This window comes from Ictalurus furcatus, chromosome 11 (assembly GCF_023375685.1).
Source record: "Ictalurus furcatus strain D&B chromosome 11, Billie_1.0, whole genome shotgun sequence".
Classification (NCBI taxonomy): Eukaryota; Metazoa; Chordata; class Actinopteri; order Siluriformes; family Ictaluridae; genus Ictalurus; species Ictalurus furcatus.
This window is the reverse complement of record NC_071265.1, coordinates 13,619,594-13,627,324: the sequence shown is the minus strand read 5'-3', so window position 1 is coordinate 13,627,324 and position 7,731 is coordinate 13,619,594. Positions and strand designations below refer to the sequence as shown.

The 7,731-nt window shown below is 36.0% G+C and overlaps 1 pseudogene; it reads right to left on the bottom strand.

Annotated features, from left to right (window-relative positions):
- Nucleotides 1-3,821: 3,821 nt before the first annotated feature.
- LOC128615028 (potassium voltage-gated channel subfamily S member 2-like) lies at nucleotides 3,822-7,342 on the bottom strand (annotated as a pseudogene).
- Nucleotides 7,343-7,731: the final 389 nt, after the last annotated feature.

The following is a 7,731-nucleotide window of genomic DNA, read 5'->3' as shown; positions in this document are numbered from 1 at the left end:
ATGTGAATAATATTACTAGGATAGCGTTTTTTCATCTCAGAAATTTTGCTAAGATAAGAAATATAATGTCAATGCACGATGCAGAAAAATTAGTTCATGCTTTTGTCACCTCTAGGCTGGATTATTGTAATGCCTTACTGTCCAGATGTTCCAGTAGGTGCATCAACAACTCCAGTTAGTCCAGAATGCAGCTGCAAGAGTCCTTACTTAAACCAGAAAGTATGACCACATCACCCCAATCTTATCCACACTGCACTGGCTCCCAGTGAAATTTCGCAATGATTATAAAATACTACTATTGAACTTTTGGTCTTTTATAATCCGCCACGCCTACTTAAATCAAATGATGCAGGCTATTTGTTGGTATCTCGAATAGTGAAGGCTACAGCAGGGGGAAGAGCTTTCTCTTACAAAGCCCCACAGTTATGGAACATTCTTCCAATTAGTGTTCGGGACTCAGACACAGTCTCAGTGTTTAAGTCTAGGCTGAAAACATATTTGTTTACTCAAGCTTACCATGAATAGACTTGCTTTTATGCAAAGTACACAGTCTTATCCATTATAGGATAATAAGCATACCTAACAATCTCTCCCTCTCTTTACCTCCCTCTCCCTATCTCCTTCTGTCAAGCTACACATGATATTATGGACATGCCATTGATCCTGACCCTTTCTCCTCTCCGGACCTGCCTGATCCCTAGCTTTGGGTAGAGCTCTCATCAATTGGAGGCTACATTCTGCCACTGAGGACGACTCCAAGCAGTGCAGCCCGGAGATTGCTGAGGATGTTCTCGCTTGAAGTTTTGGACCTCAATTTCACATGGACATTTTCACAGTGTTTGCTGGGACTACGGTTGATGCTTTGGCCTTAGGACTGCAATTACCACATACAATTTTGCACTCAAGTCTCCTTTAGTGAACAGTGGATTAGTTCAACAAAAAAAAACTTCATATAAAAACCATAATTACATTATTTTCACACTACCCATATGAGGATGGGTTCCCTTTTCAGTCAGGTTCCTCTAAAGATAGCGTGCCACCCTCACCACCGGCTTGCTCAATAGGGATAAATTCACATGCTTAAAATCTGTATCCTGTGTTTATATTTCTGTAAAGCTGCTTTGAGACAATGTCCATTGTTAAAAGCACTATACAAATAAAATTGAATTTAATTGAATTTCAAATCTGATGACAGCAACACACTCCAAAAAAGTTGGGACAGTCGACTGTTTACCACTGTGAAACATCACCTTTTATTTTAATAACATTTATTAAGCGTTTGGACAACTGAACACCAGTTGGTTAAGTTCAGCCATCAGAATTTTGCCCCATTTATCCATTATGAATTTCTTCTGTAACTGTACGGGGCCTTCGTTACCTTATTTTGGGCTTCATAATGTGCCACACATTCTCAATGTCTCTCAAGAGACAGGCCAGGACTGTAGGCAGGCCATACTAGCACCCGCACTCTCTGCTTACGCAACCATATGTTTGTAATCCAGGCAGAATGTTGCATTTGTTGGCAGATTGGAGAGCCTCGACCCATCCTTGCTCTTGAAGGACTAGGCCTTTTTTGGTCGATCCTTATATACTATGATTAGACGATTGCCTCACCTGTTTCACATCACCTTCTTATTTCAACTTGTCATATCGCGTATTAGTCCTAAATTGGACCTGTCCCAATTTTTTTAGAACGTGCTGCATGCATCAATTTCAAAATAAACGTTTATCTTCAAAAAACTATGCAGTTTATTAGGTAAAAACCTCAAATACCCTGTCTTTATAAGATTTTTGTTTAAATAAAAGTCAAAGTGCATTTAAAAAAGACCCCCCTTTGTTTTTATTAGCATTTTCCATACTGTCCCAACTTTTTGGGAATTGGGGTTGTAAATTATACGGAGTAATGAATAACAACATACACTATATCAAAAGTAATAAACACAGAACTGCATGGGCTTTTTGGGGTTTTTTTGTTTTTTGTTTTTTTTGTTTTGTTTTTTGGGCAAACTCTAATCAGGTCTTCATTATTTTGAGTTTTACCATTTACGTCTTGAAGTAAAGCCATTGTTGACACTGTTGTGAAGGGGTTTTTATTCACCACAGAAAGAATTCTTCTGTCATACATCATATTTGTGGTATATATATTTTCCATGGTCTTCCAGGGCTTTTGGTGTTCTGAGCTCATCAGTGCATTCTTTACTTTTAGGAATGAACTAAATAGTTTATTCCACCAGATCTAATGTTTTTGCTATCTCTCTGATGGGTCTGTTTTGATTTGATTTTTCAGCCTAATGATGGCTTGCTTGAATGGTAATGACAGCTCTTTGGACTTCATATTGAGCGTTAATAGCAACAGATTCCAAAAGCAAATGTCACATTTCAAATCAAATATAGACATTTTATTTGCTTACTTGAAAGTGAAATCATGAGGGAATAACACACCAGGCCAATTGAGCAGTCAATTATCCAGTTATTTTTCTTCCCTTAAAAATGGGTAGACAACATATAAAAAGTGTGTAATTCCTGCAACTTTAACCAGATTTGGATGTACATACCCTCAAACTGTGCACTTTGAGCTCATATTGTTTTTTATGGTTTAATGACAAAGTCATGTGACACTATTTGTTGTGGTTGATTAGACCAAAGTAGAACATTTTGGGCATAATTCAAAAAGATACATTGGCCAAATGCCTGAGACCATATTGAAATTCTCTATTTTTCTTTCTTTTTCATTTATTTATTTATTTATTTATTTATTTATTTATTTATTTATTTATGGAAATAAACATAAAACTAAAAATTAAATCAAAGAAAAATAAATGTTCACCGTGACATTTGTAACGCCTTTGTACAAAAGGTCAGATATTCCATGAGCTTTATCTCTTCCACTAAAGAATGGGTTCAGATGACACTCCAATGGTTTTGCTCTAACATGAACCATCAGGTTTTATACAGCCTTCTGGAGTCCATGCCAGCTCAAGTGCAAACTGTCATTAAAGCAAATGGGAGATATACCAAATACAAAGAAATTTTCAAATTAGTGTAAATATTCTGTAAAATTTTACCTTTCACACACATTATTGCTGATAATATTTTTGTAACCAAACATTTTGTATTAAATTTGTAAAGCTTGCAAAACAGAAGCATTTTCTTCTATATTGGTTTCAGATGAGCTAATGGTACGCTAACCACTGTGTATATACTCAAATAAGCCAAATTAAGCTAATGTTATGCTAAACGCTGTGTGCAAATACTTAAATTAGCTGAAGCGAACTAACATTATGCTAGCCCCTGTGTGTAAATGGTAAAATTAGCCGTGTTTGCTAATAAGCAAGCAAACATTACGCTAACCGCTATGTGTAAATACAACAATTAGCTGTGTTTGCTAGTAAGCGAGCTAACGTTCCCAATTTTATGATTTTTTTTGGAGTTTGTTTACAAATTCAGTTATTTATTCCTAATGATGTGTTCAGTTTTAGTTCTCAGAGGACACTTTCCATTTGCATGACTTCATTTCCCTAGGGAATAATATATTAAAATTAGTGGCACATTGAATTAGTTGCTTGCCAATTATGATTGTTCTTGAAATTTTCAAATAGCCAGTTATTCATTCTCATTAATAAAGTATTCAGAGGTAAATTCGGTTTGTCTGTTTTCATTTATATCTATGTATTTCTGTAAATTTGATTCATTTTGTAGATTTGAACGATGAATTAACACAATATTGCATGGTATCGTGATACTACTTGGTATCATGATACTTCAGCAGGTATAGTATCGTAAGATATGTTTATGATATCATGATAATCCTACTAACCACTTCATTTTACAATTTAATGTAAAGAAAAAAAATTATATTATCTATGTTGATTTAAAAAAAATATTCATATATCATGAAACTTGATGTGCTATTTCTCTTCCATAATTGCTTAATTTTATAGGTTAAAAAGTTTGATCCTGGTTTTTAAGTCTGCATATTTCATAACATTTCTGTAACAGAGCTGACAAATTATTTGGTTAACTTATATTTATTCATTAAAAATGTAAGGAAAATGCTGTATGTTTACCATGCACTGGATTTGTGAAACCCAATGCAAAAAAAAAAAAAAGAAAGAAAGAAATATTAAATTTCTCTCAGATGAGAGAAATTCTAGAAAATTCTAGAAATTTCTAGAAATTTAATATTTCTTTTTTTTTGTGACATTCCAATTGTACTCGCAATTATTGATTGGCCCACATATAGGGATCAATTTATAAATTTATTATCCAGAATTTTATATCCAGTATTTATATATTTCTATAAAGCTGCTTTCTGTCCATTGTTGAAAGTGGCATACAAATAAAATTTAATTGAATTGAACCAAATTGAATATACATACATACAAATTAACAAAAGGAGAATTATATATGTTCATGTATGATTAAGGGTATGAACCAGAGTTATATACTGTCTTGGCTTTTGTACTATTGGAGATAATGGACAAGCAAGTCTCAGAGATGATCAAGTTCTTTTCCTCTTGCAAATGGATCACTCATCTCATACTGTGTAGAAGATGCTGAAAGCAGATTATGTACATATCTGTAATTTACAACCCCTCTTTCATTCTCCCCATCTTTTTCCTCTTCCTTTTCCTCATCCTCCAAACAGTGGCTATCACCTTCAGATCCTTCTTCCTTCTCTCGTTCATGTCCCTTCTTGTTGTTGTTTCTCACTGAAGCCTCCAGAGCCTTCTGTTTGCAGTAGAAATGCGAGAACTTGTTGAAGATGATGGTAATGGGTAAGGCCACTACTAATGTGCCACCCAAGATACATCCCGAAGCTGCTAACTTTCCAGCCACTGTGACAGGCACAACATCCCCATAGCCAACAGTGAACAACCCCACCACCAGCAAGCAGGAATGGTGTCCAAACCAACATCCTCCTCATACTCTGCAGTGTAAGCCACACCAGAGAAGACAGATACACCTACAGCCAGGTACAGTAGAAGGATGCCCACCTCTCTGTAACTGTGCTAAAAGGATAGCCATGAAGCAGGAAAGAAGGTGAAATGTATGACATAACTTTTATTAAATAAGGAACATCACATTAAATAGAACTTCACTAGCTAAGAGCTTGAAAGATTGATAGAAGTAATCACAAATACTACCAGCATGTTAATGCTATTTAAATTCCAGTATTTATTTGTTTATCTGTAGCAATGGAAATACACAATTGCTCCTCCTTACAAATGGTGAATGGCAAATGGTGCCTGAAAGGAAATTCTCTTTTATCATGTTCTCCCTTATGAACTGCTATCAAATACCTATAATGAATGTATTCATTTAATTACCTCTTTAAATAAGCTGATCAACTGCCATCTTTAATATAGCTGACACATGTAGACTTATTTTGTAGTATGACCCTGTGTGCTCCTGTTTTGTCTGTCTGTCTGGCACCTGCACTAGTAGAAACCGTCCACACACTGCTTCTTATCTATGTGTATAAATACTCTTGTTTTGCATGAGAAACTGGAAGGCTCTGTGACCATTCATGTGTGTCAGTATGTGTGTTCATTCAGACTCTCCAGGCGCCTGAACTCTGGGTAAACCACACTTTCTAGCTCATAGCAGCACAGAACTAAGAGTAAAGTTAATAGAAGTAATTGTAAAACAGGCTGAAAGGGCTGATGGAGATCTGAAGACATAATCTGAGATTCCTGAGATACTTGGAAATCTAACTGTGCCATATGTAATACACAGTAAATATTTTCTCTTCTTAATTAAAATAACATGCTGTCATCAATATGGGAGTTTATTTTGAGATTTTGAGTTAATTGCCCAGTTCTTTATAACTGACCTGTAAATACTGAACAATTCTAAGCAAAGAATTGATAGCGACATGGGAGTGTCATTGAATCAGTGCATCTATTATACAAATATATTCCAACTGACAATACACAAAAGTTGCTCTGGTATAACATCAGGCACAGCAACATTGTTTGGATTTTTAAAAACCTCATTGCTGGGTTGTGAGTAGTCTCCCAACCATAAATATCTAGTCAAGAGAAGTGCTATGGTGAGATACTTATCCCTGTGAATGGTAGAGGGTAGCTAATAAATTTTGCATGGAAATAGAGATGTTACTGTTTATAATTGTACATCTACAACATAACTCAACATGGCAGGTTTGTCTAATAGAGTGGCCAACAAGTGTACAGGATACAGGTAGGTTTATCTTATAAAATGGCCTGTGACCAGCTACAAATCAGGTGTACCTAATAAAATGGCCATTTGGTGTATATAACTTTGGATATATAATAATAGTAGTTGGATATGGATGTCAAGACATTTCCAACCTGATATCATTTTATTTTGTGTTTAGAAAGCTTAGTATGATTCATTAACAAAATTATCTTACCCGTAATGTAGCACCTAATGACCTCAGGCCTGTTGAGTGTCTGGCCCACTTCAGCACCCTGAAGATCCTCATGAGTCTAAGAACCTGAACTATTTTTCCAATGTTTTCCAGCTCTGATTCACTACCAGCAAGCAGGTCAAAAATGGGGGTGATGTAGATAGGCACCACTGAAACAATGTCAATCATGAAGGAAAAACTTCCGACGGTTTGGTGCAAGAAGCATACCATTCAAAAGTGAACCAGCAGATGCAAACAATCTGCAAAGCTTACTTGGTTGGATCCTCAATTAGCTGACCATTATCATCATAAATCTGGTACTCTGGGATACTGTTGATGCACATGGTGGCAATTGACATTAGCACAACAATAATGGAAACCAAACTGAAGAGCTTGCTTGGAATGGAATATCCTGGATTTTCCAAAGTCAACCACAGGCATTTACATATATTACCAAAACGGATGTCCTGGAAATCTTGGATATCCTTGAAGATCAGATATCTCATCCACAGAAGTGTCCACACTGCTTACATTACTTTCCTCATCCCAGGACTTATGATGGCTCTCTAACCTGCGATCATGGTAGAGATAACTACAGCAACTATCCAAGAAGAACTCATTTATGCCCCAGTACTCAATCTCCTGGCAGAAGGAGAAGATGCACAGCTCTTCCATGATGTGCAGTTTTCCAGTTTGATAGAAATGGAAGACATAATGAAAGAGATTAGGGTTTTGGTCAAAGTAAAATTCCTTCTCTTGAATGTCATAGTCATCGCAAACCTGTAAAATGGCTTCCGCTGTGTCACAGGACAGAAGGCGACACAGCCGTGTGTCTGGAAACCTCTGTAGTGTGCTAGAAGGGAAACTATGCTTCAGACCACCAACGTTAATGTTAACCAGGTGGTCTTCTGGGTTCTGATCACACCCAGGAAGGTTCTTGTTCACCATATTATATTTGTCTGTAAAGTTATAAACAACAACTTGTTTAGAGACCATACTTAATAGTGATACAATGAAATGTTTTCAGAAGGTGCATTCCTTGATTTCAGTTCTGGTATCTATCAGCACAAAAAATGAGCTTGGCAAATGTTTTCTGTACTATATTGGTAAAAGGTTTATAGACAAAGTAAAGCATTTAGTAAAAGTGTGTACCAAGGACCATTTAAAGTTATGGGGTTTAATCAGATATTCACATGGTTACTTGTGTAAGTCACATGACTTACTTCTGTGTAAATCATGTACAGTGCTGTGAAAATGTACTTGCCCCCATCCTGATTTCTTCTGTTTTTGTGTATATCTCATACTAAATTGTTTCAGAAATTAAAACAAAATCTAAG